The sequence below is a fragment of the Somniosus microcephalus genome, unplaced genomic scaffold (genome assembly GCF_052327205.1).
Source record: "Somniosus microcephalus isolate GS21.2 unplaced genomic scaffold, FLI_Smic_1.0 unresolved_chr7, whole genome shotgun sequence".
In the NCBI taxonomy this organism is placed as follows: domain Eukaryota; kingdom Metazoa; phylum Chordata; class Chondrichthyes; order Squaliformes; family Somniosidae; genus Somniosus; species Somniosus microcephalus.
The window spans coordinates 3,230,423-3,247,473 of record NW_028225185.1 but is presented as its reverse complement, the minus strand read 5'-3'; the positions used below and the strand labels follow the sequence as shown (position 1 = coordinate 3,247,473).

Genomic DNA, 17,051 nt, shown 5'->3' with positions numbered 1-17,051 from the left:
AAAGAGCTTTGGGGAGGTGCTGAAAGGCGCTGGGGAAACGCCAGCTCTGTCTATTCGAAGGAAAGCAGTGGCAGTGGCGGATGGCAGAGAGAGTTGACTGGGAGCAAGGTTCAAGTAGCAACTCCGCGCGGGGCGGTGCTGGGGGCGGCTGCTGGTCGGCCACCGGTCGGCCGGATCGGGGAGTTGGTGGCTGGTCGGCCACCCAGAAGGCCCGAAGCCTGGGCCTGGGAGTTGCGAGCCGCCCCGCCATGGCTGCGAACGCCGGCAGCCCAGAGTTAGCGCCGCAACCCGCCGTCGCAGGTCCGCCTAAAGCAAACCCAGCCGTCGCCAGGCGAATTTAGAGAGTTTTATTTTTTAAAGGGGCCGTGCCCACCCCTCCCCCACTGATGTAGGGAACTCAGGAGTGTTTGATGGGGACAGTGTAGAGGGAGCTTTACTCTGTATCTAACCCATGCTGTACCTGCCCTGGGAGTGTTTGATGGGGACAGTGTAGAGGGAGCTTTACTCTGTATCTAATCCATGCTGTACCTGCCCTGGGAGTGTTTGATGGGGACAGTGTAGAGGGATCTTTACTCTGTATCTAACCCGTGCTGTACCTGCCCTGGGAGTGTTTGATGGGACAGCATAGAGGGAGCTTTACTCTGTATCTAACCCGTGCTGTACCTGCCCTGGGAGTGTTTGATGGGACAGCGTAGAGGGAGCTTTACTCTGTATCTAACCCGTGCTGTACCTGCCCTGGGAGTGTTTGATGGGACAGTGTAGAGGGAGCTTTACTCTGTATCTAACCCGTGCTGTCCCTGCCCTGGGAGTGTTTGATGGGGACAGTGTAGAGGGAGCTTTACTCTGTATCTAACCCGTGCTGTACCTGCCCTGGGAGTGTTTGATGGGACAGTGTAGAGGGAGCTTTACTCTGTATCTAACCCGTGCTGTACCTGCCCTGGGAGTGTTTGATGGGACAGTGTAGAGGGAGCTTTACTCTGTATCTAACCCGTGCTGTACCTGCCCTGGGAGTGTTTGATGGGACAGTGTAGAGGGAGCTTTACTCTGTATCTAACCCGTGCTGTACCTGCTCTGGGAGTGTTTGATGGAGACAGTGTAGAGGAACTAACCCGTGCTGTATCTGCCCTGGGAGTGTTTGATGGGACAGTGTAGAGGGAACTTTACTCTGTATCTAACCCATGCTGTACCTGCCCTGGGAGTGTTTGATGGGACAGTGTAGAGGGAGCTTTACTCTGTATCTAACCCGTGCTGTACCTGCCCTGGGAGTGTTTGATGGGACAGTGTAGAGGGAGATTTACTCTTTATCTAACCCCTGTCCTGGTGGGTGTTTGACAGGACAGTGGATGGCTGAAGGTTTCACTTCTTCAGCACTCACCTTCCTCACCTCGGTGAGCCTGTCTCTTGAGATTCTCCAACGCTCCAGTTATTAACTTGGCAAAAGGCAGCCCATGAGCCAACGAGAAGTTGCCCCTGTTCCTTGGCCAGAATCTGCCGGCCTGGTTCCCCCGCTGTGTCCGGCTGTGATAGATGCAGTGCCTGACGCGCCTGGAGCCTGTTGCCATCCTGTGGGCAATCGGAGATCGGGCTGCAGGGTCGCTCGGCTGTCGTCCGCTCAGCAGGGCAGGGGCTCCCACTCATGGAATCGTCTCAAACAAAACTGCCCCATTCCTGCAAAGAAAGAACTAGTATTTTTATACTGGGAGATTACAACCTTACTGATTCGGTACCAACACAGCCCAATCCCGTCAGCCTCTTCCACCGGTCTTGAATTATTCTGTAACTCTTTCCTGGGGCTCTGTCTTTATATTCCGTTTCCCTTCCCTCACACTCCCTTTCTGATCTGCCTCTGTTTCTCTTTCTGAACTCTTTGTCACTCGCTACCTTAAACTCCTTGATGTGGCTGCCTTCTTTCTCACTCGTTCTTTTCTCCTCGCTCCTGTTTATCTCTCTATGTAACTTATCCCTCGTGTCCTCTTTCCCTGCAACGAGACCTGGGTGTCCTTGTGCACCAGTCGCTGAAGGTAAGCATACAGGTGCAGCAGGCGGTTAAGAAGGCAAATGGTATGTTGGCCTTCGCAGCGAGAGGATTCGAGTACAGGAACAAGGATGTCTTGCTGCAGTTAATAGGATAAGGCAGGATCTGGCCAAAATGGACTGGGATCAGCTACTTGTAGGAAAATCCGCATCGGAGCAATGGGAGGCTTTCAGAAGGGAGATTGAGATCATACAATGGCAACATGTTCCCGTAAAGGTCAAGAGTGGTTCCAAAAACCACAGGGAGCCGTGGATGTCAGGGGATATACGAGAATGGATTAGGAAAAAAAGGAGGGCTTTTGGTAGATACAAAAGGCTAAAGACGGAGGAAGCCCTAGAGGAGTACAAAAAGTGCAGGGGGATACTTAAAAAAGAAATTAGGAGATCAAGGAGGGGCCATGAAATAACACTGGCGAGCAAAATAAAGGAAAATCCGAAGATGTTTTATAAGTATATTAAGGGTAAGAGGATAACTAGGGAAAAAATAGGGCCCATTAGGGACAAAAGTGGCAATCTGTGTGTGGAGCCGGAAGATGTAGGAGAGGTTCTAAATGAATTTTTTGCATCCGTTTTCACTATGGAGAAGGACGATGTAGACATAGAAATAGGGCGGGGGGACTGTGATATGCTCGAACATATTAACATCGAGAGGGAGGAGGTATTGGCGGTTTTAGCTGGCCTAAAAATGGATAAATCCCCAGGCCCGGATGAAATGTATCCCAGGCTGCTGTGTGAGGCAAAGGAGGAGATTGCGGGGGCTCTAACACATATATTCAGGACCTCTCTGGCCACAGGGGATGTGCCAGAGGACTGGAGAACCGCTAATGTAGTACCATTATTCAAGAAGGGTAGTAGGGAAAAACCGGGGAACTACAGGCCAGTGAGCCTAACATCAGTGGTAGGAAAATTATTGGGAAAAAGTCCTGAGGGACAAAATTTGTCTCCACTTGGAGAGGCAAGGATTAATCAGGGATAGTCAACATGGCTTTGTCAAGGGAAGATCATGTCTGACTAATTTGATTGAATTTTTTGAGGGGGTGACTAGGTGTGTGGATGAGGGTAACGCAGTGGATGTGGTATACATGGATTTCAGTAAGGCCTTCGATAAAGTCCCGCACAGGAGGCTGGTCAAGAAGGTAAGAGCCCATGGAATCCAGGGTGCCTTGGCACATTGGATACAAAACTGGCTTAGTGGCAGAAGGCAGAGGGTGATGGTCGAAGGTTGTTTTTGTGACTGGAAGCCTGTGGCCAGTGGGGTACCACAGGTATCGGTGCTGGGTCCCTTGCTGTTTGTGGTCTACATTAATGACTTGGATATGAATGTAAAGGGTATGATCAGTAAGTTCGCGGATGATACAAAAATTGGTAGGGTGGTAAATAGCGAGGAGGGTAGCCTCAGTCTGCAGGACGATATAGATGGGTTGGTCAGATGGGCGGAACAGTGGCAAATGGAATTTAACCCGGAAAAGTGCGAGGTGATGCACTTTGGGGGGACTAACAAGGCAAAGGAATACACAATGAATGGAAAGACCCTAGGCAAGACGGAGGGTCAGAGGGATCTGGGTGTGCAAGTACACAGATCCCTGAAGGCGGCGGAACAGGTGGATAAGGTGGTAAAAAAGGCATATGGGATACTTGCTTTCATTAGCCGAGGCATTGAATATAAGAGCAAGGAGGTTATGATGGAGCTGTATAAAACACTGGTTAGGCCACAGCTGGAATACTGTGTGCAGTTCTGGTCGCCACACTACAGGAAGGATGTGATTGCGTTAGAGAGGGTGCAGAGGATGTTCACCAGGATGTTACCAGGGCTGGAGCGCTTCAGCTATGAAGAGAGACTGGGCAGATTGGGTTTGTTTTCCTTGGAGCAGAGGAGGCTGAGGGGGGACATGATTGAGGTGTACAAAAGTATGAGGGGCATAGATAGGATGGATGCTGAGGAGCTTTTTCCCTTAGTAGAGGGGTCAATAACTAGGGGGCATAGATTCAAGGTAAAGGGCGGGAGGTTTAGAGGGGATTTGAGAAAGAACTTTTTCACCCAGAGGGTGGTTGGAGTCTGGAACTCACTGCCTGAAAGGGTTGTGGAGGCAGGAACCCTCACAACATTTAAGATGCATTTGGATGAGCACTTGAAATGCCATAGCATACAAGGCTACGGGCCAAATGCTGGAATATGGGATTAGATTAGACAGGGCTTGATGGCCGGCGCGGACACGATGGGCCGAAGGGCCTCTATCCGTGCTGTATTACTCTATGACTCTATGAGTTGTACAGGGCCTTGGTGAGACCACACCTTGAGTATTGTGTGCAGTTTTGGTCGCCTTATCTGAGGAAGGATGTTCTTGCCATGGAGGGAGTGCAGCGAAGATTCACCAGGCTGATACCTGGGATGGCAGGAATGACGTATGAGGAGAGATTGGGTCGATTGGGCTTATACTCGCTGGAGTTTAGAAGAATGTGAGGGGATCTCATTGAAACTTATAAAATTCTAACAGGACTAGACAGACTAGATGCAGGAAGGATGTTCCCGATGGCGGGGGAGTCCAGAACCAGGGGTCACAGTCTAAGGATAAGGGGTAAGCCATTTAGGACTGAGATGAGGAGGAATTTCTTCACCGAGAGTGGTGAACCTGTGGAATTCTCTACCACAGAAGGCAGTTGAGGCCAATTCATTAAATATATTCAAGAAGGAGTTGGATATATTTCTTAAGGCTAAAGGGATATGGGGAGAAGGCAGGGACCGGGTACTGAATTTGGATGATCAGCCATGATCTCATTGAATGGCGGAGCAGGCTCGAGGGGCCGAATGGCCTACTCTTGCTCCTATCTTCTATGTTTCTATGTTTCAAATCCCTCTCCCCATTCTACCTCTCTTCTCCCCTTGAACTCTCTTCCTACTGCTATTCCTTCCAATCTCTCTAACCTCCTGCTCCCCCTTTCCCTGCTACCGTTTCTTTTTCCCTGTACCGCTCTCCTCCCCCATCTCGCTCTCCTCCCCCATCTCGCTCTCTCTCGCTCTCTCTCTCTCGCTCTCTCTCTCTCGCGCGCTCTCTCTCGCGCGCTCTCTCTCGCGCGCTCTCTCTCGCGCGCTCTCTCTCTCGCGCTCTCTCTCTCGCGCTCTCTCTCTCGCGCTCTCTCTCTCGCGCTCTCTCTCGCTCTCTCTCTCTCTCTCTCTCTCTCGCGCTCTCCCTCTCCCTCTCCCTCTCTCGCTCTCGCTCTCGCTCTCGCTCTCGCTCTCGCTCTCGCTCTCGCTCTCTCTCGCTCTCTCCCTCTCTCGCTCTCTCTCTCTCGCGCTCGCTTTAGCTCTGTTCAGATGGGACGGGATTGTTGGTGGTTGCTGACTTCTCGATGTCCTTCTGTCCCCAGAGCTCACCGAGGCCGTGGAGGAGTTGGCCACGGAGCTGGAACGGTTTCAGCACAACATGCAGAAGATGACCGAGTACCAGGCCTCACTGCTCCGAGTCAATAAGTTAATGGTAAGAAACCGATTTTTGAACATAACCCGAGTGGAGGAAGGATCTCGGATCCCGCCTCCGTGCCGGGGCTGGAATCTCCGGCTAGTCGCTATCGGGAGGTGACCACGCTTCTTCATTCTGCTGATCCATATACTGGTGAGCTTCTCCTGTAATATAGTTGGACAGGGTGGATGTTGAGAGGATGTTTCCCCTCGTGGGCGAATCTAGAACTAGGGGCATAATCTCAGAATAAGGGGTCGCCCATTTAAGACGGAGATGAGAAGGAATTTCTTCTGAGGGTCGTGAATCTTTGGAATTCTCTTCCCCAGAGAGCTGTGGAGGCGGAGTCATTGAACATATTCAAGGCGGAGATTGACGGAGATTTGAGCAACAGGGGAGTCGAGGGTTATGGGGAGCGGGCAGGGAAGTGGAGTTGAGTCCAAGATCGGATCAGCCATTGAATGGCTCGAGGGGCCGAATGGCCTGCTCCTGCTCCTAGTTTATATGTTCTATAGATCAATCACTGAGATCGCGCCGCACTTACTGCTCACCAATCAAAGTTCAACTGTTTGCCGAGACCCAATCTGTCCAATAGTTTTGAGATTCTTGGTCCGTTTCTCTGTGCGCCTAAACGAGTTTTGCTGATGCTCTAGGTGTTGGGAACCCTGCCTGGCCGCAGAGACCCGATCGTCACACCGCCGCGCAGTTTGTCCACACCCGTGTTTTCCTCAATTTGGCCAGTATCTTTGACAAAGCCCCAGATCCCTTTGCCAACAGGCAGGTAAGTTATGCTTTCCAGGCAGATACAGTGGGTCGCACTCTCTCGCCTCTGAGTCAGAAGGTCGTGGGTTCAAGTCCCACTCCAGAGACTTGAGCACAAAAATCCAGGCCGGCACTCCCAGTGCAGTACTGAAGGAGCGCCGCACTGTCGGAGGGGCAGTACTGAGGGAGCGCCGCACTGTCGGAGGGGCAGTACTGAGGGAGCGCCGCACTGTCGGAGGGGCAGTGCTGAGGGAGTGCCGCACTGTCGGAGGGGCGGTACTGAGGGAGCGCCACACTGTCGGAGGGGCAGTACTGAGGGAGCGCCGTACTGAGGGAGCGCCGCACTGTCGGAGGGGCAGTACTGAGGGAGCGCCGCACTGTCGGAGGGGCAGTACTGAGGGAGCGCTGCACTGTCGGAGGGGCAGTATTAACGGAGTGCTGCACTGTCAGAGGTGCCGTCTTTCGGATGAGACGTTAAACCGAGGCCCCGTCTGCTCTCTCAGGTGGACGTAAAAGATCCCACGGCCACTATTGGAAGAAGAGCGGGGGGAGTTCTCCCCGGTGTCCTGGGGCCAATATTTATCCCTCAACATCACTAAAACAGATGATCCGGTCATTATCGCATTGCTGTTTGTGGGAGCTTGCTGTGCGCAAATTAGCTGCCGCGTTTCCTACATTACAACAGTGACCACACTTCAAAAAAAGTACTTCATTGGCTGTGAAGCGCTTTGGGACGTCCTGAGATGGCGAAAGGCGTGGGAGAAATGGGAGTCTTTCGTTCTGTTGATTTTTGCCTCGGCTAAAATTCCATGTAATTGACGTGCAAGCTCATGGAACCCAACATGCCTTTTGTGTCCTTGGGACATCTGGAAGCCAATGAATAACTCTGCGTAATTATCGCTGCTGGTTTGTAGGGAAACTGCGGCAGCCACCGAACGAACAGCAAAGAGCCACAGGCGGCAAGTGTGATGAATGACCGAGACGGTGTGTTTTTAGGGGTAATAACAGCAGCAAATGCTGGGAACACTCAGCAGGTCAGGCAGCATCCGTGGAGAGAGAAACAAGAGTTAACGTTTCAGATCTGGGACCCTTCGTCAGAACTGGGAAAAAGTTGGAGATGGAACAGATTTTAAGCAGGTGCAGGGGCAGGGAAAGGGGAGGAAGGGATAAAAGGGACGGTCTGTGATCGGGTGGAAGGCAGGAGAGATTAAATGCTGCAAATGGGGATGGCAGATCATCAACAGCTGCCGCCTGACAAAAATGGGGGCAGAGGTTATGGTCTGAAATTGTTGAACTCGGAGTCCAGAAGGCTGTAAAGTGCCCAATCGAAAGATGAGGTGTTTCAAATCAAATCAAATCAAATCACTTTTATTGTCATTGTTAGTGCACAAGTGCAGTACAACGAAATGTAGGCTTGCGGCTCCCGAGAGTGTACATTTAGATTAAGACATTTAAACATTCCACATACATTTGGCTTGTAATACATTAACATAAACATAATAAAGTGCATTGGCAGATGTGCAGGCTTTAGAGTTTATTTGTGGAGTTCAGTAGGATGACAGCCCTGGGAAAGAAGCTGTTCCTAAATCTGGTCGTTCGGGTGCGAATGCATCTGTAGCGTCTCCCAGATGGCAGGGGGGCGAACAGACTGTGGCTGGGGTGGGTAGGGTCTTTGATGATGGACCGTGACCTCTGTAGACAGCGTTTATGGTATATGTGCTCTATGGTCGGTAGCCGGGTGCCGGTAATGCATTGGGCAGTTTTGACTACCCGCTGCAGGGCTGGCTTTCCGGTCGTAGTTCCGGCTTTCCGGTTGTCGTTCCAACGAAGCTCAACGTAAGCTCGAGGAACAGTGTAAGAGGCGGAGGTCAGAGTGGGAGTGAAGCGGAGAATTAAAGTGACAGGCGACCAGAAGCTCAGGGTCACCCTTACGGACTGAACGGAGGTGTTCCGCAAAGCGGTCGCCCAATCTGCGTTTGGTCTCCCCCAATATAGAGGAGGCCGCATCGTGAGCAGCGAATACAGTATACTAAATCGCAAGAAGTACAAGTAAATCGCTGTTTCACCTGGAAGGGGGTGTTTGGGGCCCTGTTTTGAGGGGTGTTAATCGAGGGATCAGTGTTGCTTGGGACACCAGTGGATCAGCAACTGAAAGGAAGGGGGGCTCAAGTTTCACTCTTCTGACGAAGGATGGCACCCAAGTCATTAACTTGTTTTTCCCTTCGACCCTTGCTGCTTATTTGCTGCATTTTCTGTAATTTGGCGCTGGGTCTTATTTCCGAGACTGTATTCTAATCGTCGGGTTCTCGCTGTTCTTCTATCGCAGTGTTTCTGGATGGAGAATGCGCAGGAGTTAACAAAGCATCGCAGGCAGATGAGTCAGCCTTCAGCCTCCACGCTAAAACTACTCGGGAAATGATGCCGGCCGTTTCTCTCTCTCTCCTCATCTGAAGCTGAAGGAACTCTGCCCTCTCCTGGCTACAGCTAGCTGTGTATATGTGTGTGTGCGTGTAAACCCGTTCTGTTTGAAGATGAGAGTTCCTTAAATTCTCACGCTGTTGCAGTTGCCTAATTTGCCCCGCAGTTGTGTTTTCTAATGTGAAGGGGACATTTCCGACTCGGTGGCCCCGTGTGTCGGCGCACTGCTGATCGCTGTGCTCTCCGCTGAGTCCCTGCGCCGAGCCGTGCACAGTGGGAGCTGCACAACCTTCCCCGGGGGGGGCCTGGGGAATGCTGAGCAGGACGCCTCTGAGCCGGCCTCCGAGCAAGCTCACAGACCTGGAGATGAACTGTAATCATTCTAACCATTTGTCGCATTTCCTCTAAAGCTATTGTTTCATTCCCTGTTGTGCACTTGCTAACGTGTCGGTGTGTTTCAGAAGGTATTCCTATTAATGTATAAATAAACTACAGCCTGGTAACTACACTCAGTACTTTTCCACATCATATTTCTGTTGTAAGTTGAGCGAGCGGGCAAACACATGGCAGATGCAGTATAACGTGGATAAATGTGAAGTTATCCAGTTCGGTAGGAAAAACAGAAAGGCAGGGTATTATTTAAATGGTGATAGATTGGGAAATGCTGATGTACAGAGGGACCTGGGTGTCCTTGTGCACCAGTCGCTGAAAGCAAACATGCAGGTGCAGCAAGCAGTTAGGAAGGCAAATGGTCTGTTGGCCTTCATTGCAAGAGGATTTGAGTACAGGAGCAAGGATGTCTTACTCCAGTTATACAGGGCCTTGGTGAGACCACACCTGGAGTACTGTGTGCAGTTTTGGTCTCCTTACCTAAGAAAGGATATACTTGCCATAGAGGGAGTGCAGCGAAGGTTCACCAGACTGATTCCTGGGATGGCAGGACTGTCGTATGAGGAGAGATTGGGTCGACTAGGCCTGTATTCACTAGAGTTTAGAAGAATGAGAGGGGATCTCATTGAAACGTATAAAATTCTGACAGGGCTAGACAGACTGGATGCAGGGAGGATGTTTCCCCTGGCTGGGGGGGGGGTCGAGAACGAGGGGTCATAGTCTCGGGGTAGGACATTTAGGACTGAGATGAGGAGAAATGTCTTCACTCAGAGGGTGGTGAACCTGTGGAATTCTCTACCACAGAAGGCTGTGGAGGCCAAGTCACTGAATATATTGAAGAAGGAGATCGATAGATTTCTAGACACAAAAGGCATCAAGGGGTATGGGGAGAGAGCGGGAATATGGTATTGAGATAGAGGATCAGCCAGGATCATATTGAATGGCGGAGCAGGCTCGAAGGGCCGAGTGGCCGACTCCTGCTCCTATTTTTCTAAATCTCTGATCCTCTGACTGTGATCATGGCGTGTTGTCTCTCTTTGTCCTCCCCAGTCTCTCTGCAGCATCCCATCATCCTCCATCACCTCTCCTCCGCTGTCCAGCTCCCTCGGTTTGTCCCGTGTGGTTCTATTCCTGTCTTATCAGAACGTGGCCAGGGCAATCGCTTTCTCTTCCTGCCCCCCCGTACCACCTCCAGAACCCCAGAGCTTCTGCCCTTCGCCCCATTCCTTTCCTCATCTACGCGCCGGCCCCTCCGGACATCATCCGCAGCCGCGGATCGGCGCCCGTACACCTGCTGACGCCTAGATTTCCCTCTCCGCTACCTCGCTCGAACCCCACGACCTCGAGTCACAAGTAGACCGCAACTTCCTTTAACACGGGGAAGACCGAAGCCATTTGTTTTCGACCCATCGCAAACCCGGTTCTCTCGCCGCTGATTCAGTCCTCCTCTGTGCTCGCCCTGAACTGAACATCAAACTGCACATCCTCTCCGTCACCACGACTGCACAGCGCCGCCCACGTCTGCTGAAACCCTTCTCCGTACTTTTGTTATGTCTCCATTTGATTAAACCACAAATGCCGAATCATCTAATACAGCTGCCTGTGTCTGTGTCCAGCGCTAAATCCCCTCGCCCATCACTCCTACCCTCACTTACCTACACAGGCTCCCTCGCCCCAACATATTAAATTCAAACACCTTATCCTCACTTTCAGATTCCTCCACGGTCTCTCCTTGCCTTGTCTCTGTAACCTCCTCCAGCCCTTTGACATTCAACGGCATTACCATCGCCGAATCCCCCACCATCGCCGAATCCCCCACCATCGACATCCTGGGAGTCACCATTGACCAGAAACTGAACTGGACCAGCCACATCAATACTGTGGCCACAAGAGCAGGTCAGAGGCTGGGAATTCTGCGGCGAGTGTCTCACCTCCTGACTCCCCAAAGCCTTTCCACCATCTACAAGGCACAAGTCAGGCGTGTGATGGAATACTCTCCACTTGCCTGGATGAGTGCAGCTCCAACAACACTCAAGAAGCTCGACACCATCCAGGACAAAGCAGCCCACTTGATTGGCACCCCATCCACCACCTTAAACACTCACTCCCTCCACCACCGGCGCACCGTGGCTGCAGTGTGTACCATCTACAAGATGCACTGCAGCAACTCGCCAAGGCTTCTTCGGCAGCACCTCACAAACCCGCGACCTCTTCCACCTAGAAGGACAAGGGCAGCAGGCGCATGGGAACACCACCACCTCCAAGTTCCCCTCCAAGTCACACACACCATCCTGACTTGGAAATATATCGGCCGTTCCTTCATCGTCGTTGGGTCAAAATCCTGGAACTCGCTCCCTAACAGCACTGTGGGAGCACCTTCACCACACGGACTGCAGCGGTTCAAGAAGGCGGCTCACCACCACCTTCTCAAGGGGCAACTAGGGATGGGCAATAAATGCTGGCTCTTGCCAGCGACGCCCACAGCCTGAGAACGAATAAAAAAGAAGCCTTATAATATGCTCCCTGATTCAATCTTATAATTCAGGCCATTTCAGCACCCTCTTCCCCACCCGCCCCCCACCAACCCTTCATCCCACCACTGGCATTAACCTCATTTGGCAATGCTGTCTGGAACTCACTTTCCCCTCTCCACGTCTCGCGCATCACTGATTATTTTCAGTCTCCCCCTGTGATGCTGCAACTGTTTCCCGATCCGCAGTCCATCTGCGAAATGCCATTCAAAGGGCCGCGTGAGTGTAAGCTGATCCGACAGACCTTGTGTGTTCTGGCTCCAAGCTCGCTGGTTCGGCAGGGCTGGAGCGCTGGGGATGGCCCAGAGGGAGCGACTGGCTGGAATCCCACCTTCAGCTTATGATGGATCCCGACTGTCCCCGGGAAGGGGGCTCAGTACAGAGCGCTGTTTCCTGGTTAAAAAAAAAAGACAAGACTTGCATTTCTCCAGCGCCTTTCACGACTCCCGGACATCCCAAAGCGCTTCACAGCCAGTGAACTACTTTTGAAGTGTAGTCACTGTCGGTAATGCGGCAGCCAATTTGCGCACAGCAAGCTCCCACAAACAGCAATGTGATTTTTAGTGATTAATATTGACACCGGGGATAGCTCTCCTGCTCTTCGAATAGTGCCATGGGACCTTTTACGTCCATCTGAGACGGCAGACGGGGCCTCAGTTTAATGTCTCATTCAAAAGACAGCATCTCCGACAGTGCGGCGCTCCCTCGGTACCGCCCCTCCGACAGTGCGGCGCTCCCTCGGTACCCGCCCCTCCGACAGTGCGGCGCTCCCTCGGTACCGCCCCTCCGACAGTGCGGCGCTCCCTCGGTACCGCCCCTCCGACAGTGCGGCGCTCCCTCGGTACCGCCCCTCCGACAGTGCGGCGCTCCCTCGGTACCGCCCCTCCGACAGTGCGGCGCTCCCTCGGTACCCGCCCCTCCGACAGTGCGGCGCTCCCTCGGTACCGCCCCTCCGACAGTGCGGCGCTCCCTCGGTACCGCCCCCTCCGACAGTGCGGCGCTCCCTCGGTACCGCCCCTCCGACAGTGCGGCGCTCCCTCGGTACCGCCCCCTCCGACAGTGCGGCGCTCCCTCAGTACCGCCCCTCCGACAGTGCGGCGCTCCCTCGGTACCGCCCCCTCCGACAGTGCGGCGCTCCCTCAGTACTGCACTGGGAGTGTCAGCCTAGATCTTTGTGTTCAAGTCTCATGGAGTGGGACTTTAACCCACAGCCTTCTGATTTAAAGGCGAGCATGCTACCAACTGAGCCACAGCTGACACTGGCAGATCGAGGCTCGGAGAGATGGAGATCTCTCTGATCAGAAATATCTCAGCCCCAGTGAAGTCTGTGGCCCAGATAATTCGAATGGGAACAGCTGCAGCAAAGTGCTGCCTGGAGACTGCGGTTTAAATAAATCAGCCATTTTCAGCTCCACTCCTCCCCTGACTGACACTTTGTTACGGTGGGTGCCTTAGAGTAACCCCCTCAAGTTCCCATGTTTCATGTGTGAATCTAGACAGTTAGTGCCAGCAGCCTATTTTAGGAACAGGAGGAAGCCATTCAGCCCCTCGAGCCTGCTCCTCCATTCAATTAGATCACGGCTGATCTGTACCTCAACTCCACTTACCCGCCCTTGCTCCAGATCCTTCAATACCCTTACCTAACAAAAACCCGTCGATCTCAGCCGCGAAAGCTCCAATTGACCCCCACCCCCCAGCGTCCGACGCCTTCTGAGGAGAGAGTTGCTGATTTCTACGACGCTTTGTGAGAAAGAGTGCTTCCTGATTGAGTAGATCGGGCCGGTACTCTCTGCAGTTTTTCAGAACATAAGAACATAAGAAATAGGAGCAGGAGTAGGCCAATCGGCCCCTCGAGCCTGCTCCACCATTCAATAAGATCATGGCTGATCTGATCCTAACCTCAAATCTTCTATCACTGTGCATCCACCCGAACCCATGTGATCTCCCGGGAGAGGTGAAAAACCAGATAAAAAACCCAATGGCCAATTTGGGAGAAAAAATCTGGGAAATTCCTCTCCGACCCATCCAGGCGATCGAAACTCGTCCAGGAGATCACTCTGTCCCTATATTTGCTACAGTACTTACCTTCTGTAAAGGCGATCTCCACCCCAGCCAGGAACAGGAATAAAACCATCTCCTGAAATCTAACACAGAATTAGAACACAAGAAGTAGGAGCAGAACCAGGCTACACGGCCCCTGGGCCCGCTCCGCCACCCACAGGGCCATGACCATTCCGAACCTAGACTCATGTCCAATTTCCTGCCCGCTCCCCGTAACCCTTAATTCCCTTTACTTCTAGGAAACTATCTATTTCTGTTTTAAATTTATTTAATGATGTAGCTTCCACAGCTTTCTGGGGCAGCAAATTCCACAAACCTACCACCCTCTGAGTGAAGAAGTTTCTCCTCATCTCAGTTTTGAAAGAGCAGCCCCTTATTCTAAGATTATGCCCCCTAGTTCTAGTTTCACCCATCATTGGGAACATCCTCACCGCATCCACCGATCAAGCCCCTTCACAATCTTATATGTTTCAATAAGATCGCCTCTCATTCTTCTGAACTCCAATGAGTAGAGTCCCAATCTACTCAACCTCTCCTCATATGACCACCCCCTCATCCCCAGGATTAACCGAGTGAACCTTCTTTGTACTGACTCGAGAGCAAGTATGTCTTTTCTTAAGTATGGACACCAAAACTGTATGCAGTATTCCAGGTGCGGTCTCACCAATACCTTGTACAACTGCAGCAATACCTCCCTGTTTTTATATTCTATCCCCCTAGCAATAAAAGCCAACATTCCATTGGCCTTCTTGATCACTTGCTGCACCTGCATACTAACTTTTTGAGTTTCGTGCACCAGGACCCCCAGATCCCTTTGTACTACAGTACTTTCCAGTTTCTTGCCATTAAGATAATAACTTGCTCTATGATTTTTCCTGCCAAAGTGCATAACCTCACACTTTCCAGTATTGTATTCCATCTGCCAAATCTCTGCCCACTTACTTAGCCTGTCTATGTCCCCTTGCAGGTTTTTTATGTCCTCCTCACTCACTAGGTGAGGTGATCTCACTGAAACATATGAGATTCTAGATACATAGAAGGTAGGAGCAGGAGTAGGCCATTCAGCCACTCGAGCCTGCTCCGCCATTCAACGAGATCATGGCTGATCATCCAAACTCAGTACCCTGTCCCTGCTTTCTCCCCATACCCCTTGATCCCTTTAGATTCTGAGGGGGATTGACAGGGTAGATGCTGAGAGGCTGTTTCCCCCTGGCTGGAGAGTCTAGAACCAGGGGTCACAGTCTCAGGATAAGGGGTCGGCCATTGAGGACTGAGATGAGGAGGAATTTCTTCACTCGGAGGGCGGTGAATCTTTGGAATTCTCTGCCCCAGAGGGTCATGGAGGCTCAGTCGTTGAGTATATGCAAGGCTGAGACAGATAGATTTTTGGACTCTCGGGGAATCGAGGGATATGGGGATCGGGCGGGGAAGTGGAGTTGAGTTCGATGATCAGCCGCGATCTTATTGAATGGTGGAGCAGGCTCGAGGGGCCGAATGGCCGACTCCCGCTCCTGATTCTTATGGTGAGACCCAGAGACCATCAAATGTACCAGCAATCCTGCTCCTAATTCTTCTGTTCTTATATCCTTGGTACAAAAGTGACCACACTTCAAAAGGTGCTTCATTGGGAGTTGCTGAGGGTGGAGAGGGCCGGCACAGGCCGGATGGGCTGAAGGGCCTCCTACTTTCTGCGGCTGCGCGCTGCCGGCGGTGGCGCAGGCGCACAGGAGGCGAGAGTGGGAGGGGGCGGGGCGGGGCTTGGCGGGCGGTGATGTCAGTCAGTGGGCGGGGCTGGCGACCTGCGATATCAGTGAGCGAGTGTAAGAAGTCACACAACACCAGGTTATAGTCCAACAGCTTTATTTGAAATCACAAGCTTTCGGAGCGCTGCTCCTTCTTCAGGTGAAGTGGGCGGGGCTGGCGCCCGGTGATGTCAGTCAGTGGGCGGGGCTGGCGACCTGTGACATCAGTGAGCGAGTGGGCTTGGCGACTTGTGATATCAGTGAGTGAATGGGCGGGACTGGCGACCTGTGATGTCATGTGAGTGAATGGGCGGGGCTGGCGACCTGTGCTATCAGAGAGTAAGTGGGCGGGGCTGGCGCCCGGTGATGTCAGTGAGTGTGGGCGGGGCTGGCGACCTGTGCTATCAGTCAATAGGCGGGGCCGGCGACATCAGAGATTGAGTGGGCGGGCCTGGCGCCAGCTGATGTTAATCAGTGGGCGGGGCTGGCGACCGGTGATGTCAGTGAGTGAGTGGGCGGGGCTGGCGACCGATGACGTCCGGCGTGCGTGCAGGGGCGGGACTTGGCGGCGGCGGCGCGTCACAAAGCAGAGGCGGGGCCACGCTGCCGTTGGTGTTTTTTCTAATTTCAGCGTTAGAGAGAGAGAGAGAGAGAGTTGGCGGTCCGGAGAAAGTCCGCCATCACGGATTTCTTGTGGGACAAACACACTGGGCTGGCTGCGAAAACGGTAAGAGCGGGATGGAGGAGCGGGCGGGGTGTGACCGCGAGTGAGTCCCCGCCAGCTTGCTTTTGTTTTTTCACCTGAGGGACGACAGATTTTTTTGCGCAAAAATAAAGCTCCCGTCAGGCGACAAGATGGCGGCGGCGCGGCTGCCAAATGGCGGCCGCCGAGCGAGAGAGAGAAAAATAACAGCAAACCAACGCGGCCGCTCGCTCCGGAATCGTTGTGCAATTGGTGGTGGGTGGGATTGGGAAATAAATAATCCTGTGATTTGTTTTGTGAATGTTTATTTGATGTGAGGGGGGTGGGCGATTTCTGGGCCGCGCGCATGCGCACCCCTCCCCCGCGCTGTGCATGCCGGGGGTTGTAGTCCGCCTTCTGCCGCGGTGCCCCGGATGAGGAAGTCTCCCAGCTGGATTGTTGACATTCAGCCCATCGCCCTCCTGCAAGCCCAGGGTTTGCATCCCTCCCCATTGGTTTAACAGCCCTGCCCCAAGAAGGCTGGAAACTATAGACCGGTTAGCCCAAATACTGAAACCCAAACCAGGTTATTTAACGATCAGGAAGGACAGGCAGGAAGGAAGGGGAGGTGGGGTGGCTATGTTAATAAAGGAAGGAATCACTGTAATACAGAGAAATGATATTGGGTCAAAAGATCAGGATAATGAAACAGTTTGGGTGGAGGTAAGGAATAATAAGGGGGAAAAAACACTAGTGGGCGTAGTCTATAGGCCTCCGAACAGTTGCAACTCTGTTGGACGGAGTATCAATCAGGAAATAGTTGAGGCTTGTAATAAGGGAACATCTATAATTATGGGGGATTTTAACTATCATATTAATTGGACAAATCAAATTGGGCAGGGCTGCCTTGAGGATGAGTTCATTGAGTGTATTAGGGATGGGTTTCTTGAGCAGTATGTAACTGAACCGACCAGGG

The 17,051-nt window shown here is 52.4% G+C and overlaps 1 protein-coding gene and 1 long non-coding RNA gene across 3 annotated transcripts in view; both read left to right on the top strand.

The window, feature by feature from the left end:
* LOC147086394 (uncharacterized) lies at window positions 1–9,177 on the top strand. Of its 2 annotated transcripts, none has more exons than XR_015075723.1 (3): window positions 1–108; window positions 5,401–5,510; window positions 8,578–9,177. It is a non-coding gene; the product is annotated as an uncharacterized LOC147086394 (long non-coding RNA). The 2 variants fall into 2 exon arrangements; XR_015075722.1 differs by lacking the exon at window positions 1–108 and adding an exon at window positions 115–300.
* Window positions 9,178–16,013: 6,836 nt separating this feature from the next.
* Window positions 16,014–17,051, top strand: part of clk2a (CDC-like kinase 2a) — a 47,921-nt gene continuing 46,883 nt past the window's right edge. The window contains exon 1 of the mRNA XM_085978462.1: window positions 16,014–16,120. The gene's annotated coding sequence lies outside the window, so the exon portion shown is untranslated. The remainder of the gene's footprint in view (window positions 16,121–17,051) is intronic.